At 33.1% G+C, this 2,305-nt stretch overlaps 1 pseudogene; it reads left to right on the top strand.

Annotated features, from left to right (window-relative positions):
* Positions 1 to 1,319: 1,319 nt before the first annotated feature.
* On the top strand, positions 1,320 to 1,438 carry LOC120588631 (uncharacterized; annotated as a pseudogene).
* Positions 1,439 to 2,305: the final 867 nt, after the last annotated feature.

Consider the following 2,305-nt stretch of genomic DNA (forward strand, 5'->3'; position numbering starts at 1 on the left):
ACAAAAGTAAATGGCTATTTGAGGTTTTTAAAGAAGGAACCTTAAAACTATTAAAGCAAGAGAAAAATTTATGAAGCCAGCAGTCTTTAATAACAAATAGATTTTTTTAATAACAGACTTTCCTTAACTCTTCCCGACTAATTATTTGAGGAGTGACATGTTTGCACATCATTTGCAATTTAAAAGGATTATTTTTATACCTGCCGAGCTGCTCTATTGTGAAATTATTTTTGATATTCATTTGAAGTAACTTTTAATCATAATGATATCTGTTTTGAACACATTTTATCCACACTGGATTTGAATTACTGTGGTACACTTTTGGGAAACATTTTAGAACAATGTTTTTCAGGTTACTGTAGTTCATGGGTCGGTAAGACATATATTTATAAAATTGAGGCAGAGAGTTTCCCAACCATTTTTTTTTTCCCCAAGTGGGACAAAATAAAAGCAACTAGCAAAAATAATTAAGAAAAATAGGTCCTAGTAAGTGCTTTTCAATAAAAGATTTGTATAGTCAAAATTTTGAAGGGTGGTTTGTAATTGGTGGATGGTGTGGGGAAGTTGCTTTTTCCTGAGACTACTGTTATTCAGATTATATATTGTATGTATGAAAAACTGAGACAAAGATGTTAGCTTCTAAGTAACACACTGAAGCCCTCTGTATTTAAGGATCAAGTTATAATGGGTTGGACTAGCATGAACTTGGATACTCTTGTGTCAGAGATTATTTTGGGCATGTGTCTGACAATTTATTCTTAGAATGAAAATAATATACTATACAATGTAAAGTCTCCATAAAATATGTTCATGTTTATTTAGGTATACCTAATACCTTCAAACATTTTTCATTTAGAAATTTCTTAACCTAAATTTAACAAACATCATTTTTTAAAAGTACTCTTAAAATTTTTTAAAAAATAATTGTCTTGTAGCATTAGTGTCCCATATCAGAATAGAACTAGTCACATATTTCTTATTAGTTTGGAATATCGTGAGATGGTTAATTATAGAGTGTGTACCTGAAAGATTTCCATTGGTTCCTTGAAAAAGGCCTTAGTGATCCATTTTGTACCAATGGGTTAAGAAAAAGAAAAACAAACACTTCCAATTTGATAGTTCTTTTTATTTTGTAGAAACTACTTCTGAGAGATAGTTATTAAGAATGTTTTGTAAAAGTGTTTAAGAAATACATCTCCAAATTATCCCACATAAAAATCTTGTGATGGTGAGAGAATAGAATTTCAGAATAGTCTTCATATTATTCATAAAATGATAGAAGTGGTTAGTGACAGTTTGTTCAAAAAAATGTGCAATTTGTCTACAGCCATGCCACCCTGAACACACCGATCTCATCTGATCTCAGGAAGCTAAGCACAGTCGGGCCTGGTTAGTACTTGGATGGGAGACCACCTAGATAGATCGGGTTCTGTAGGCGTTAAAAAGAAAAAAAAAAACAAACGTGCAATTTATTCTTTTTTTCTTTTTCTTGGTCTTTTAACTTTTTTTCTTTGTGAGAACAATTTTTTTCCACTCAGACTATTTTTAAAATATGGTGGAAGAATCACATTAAAATTTTCTTTATAGCCTCATGGTACTTCTCTGTTAACTTGCATACAGACAGAATCCTGTCATTGTTCCTCTGAACTGTTGCAGACAGAATTCTAATGGCCTCCATGGTCTCTGCTCCCTAATGTTCCTCCCATGATTATATTAGTTACATGGTAAAAGGATTTTTCACACATAATTAAGGGCACTAATCAGTGACCTAAGATGGAGTATCTAGGTAGGCCTAACCTAATCACCTGAGCCATGTAAAAGCATAGAGTTTTCTCCATCTGATAGTAGAATGGGAGTCAGAGAGATTCCAAGTGTGGGAAGGTTTCGATGTGCCATTCCTGCCTTTGAAAATGGAGCAGGCAATGGAGTGAGGAATATGAACATTCTCCAGTGCTGAGAGGAGACAGCCAGCAAGTAAATGGAAACCACAGTCCTACAAGACAGAAAACTACCAAAAACCTGAAGGAGCTTGGAAGAAGATTTCTCCCCAGAACCTCTAGATAAGAGCCTAGTCCAGCCTATACATGAGTTCTTTAAAAATTATGTTAAGGAAATCTCTATCAATTCTTATTATAAAGTGTTATTTAAGTCAAGATGTTAATTTTCATAAAATGCCTGTACATATCTACAGTGATACTATCATTTCTCTCCTTTTTACCTATTAATCTGGTTAGTTATTATTGTTTTCTTGGTGACTGTCCGTATTTCTGATATGAATCCAATGAAGGCATAGACTATACATTAA

This window comes from Pteropus medius, unplaced genomic scaffold (genome assembly GCF_902729225.1).
Source record: "Pteropus medius unplaced genomic scaffold, Ma_sr-lr_union100, whole genome shotgun sequence".
Classification (NCBI taxonomy): Eukaryota; Metazoa; Chordata; class Mammalia; order Chiroptera; family Pteropodidae; genus Pteropus; species Pteropus medius.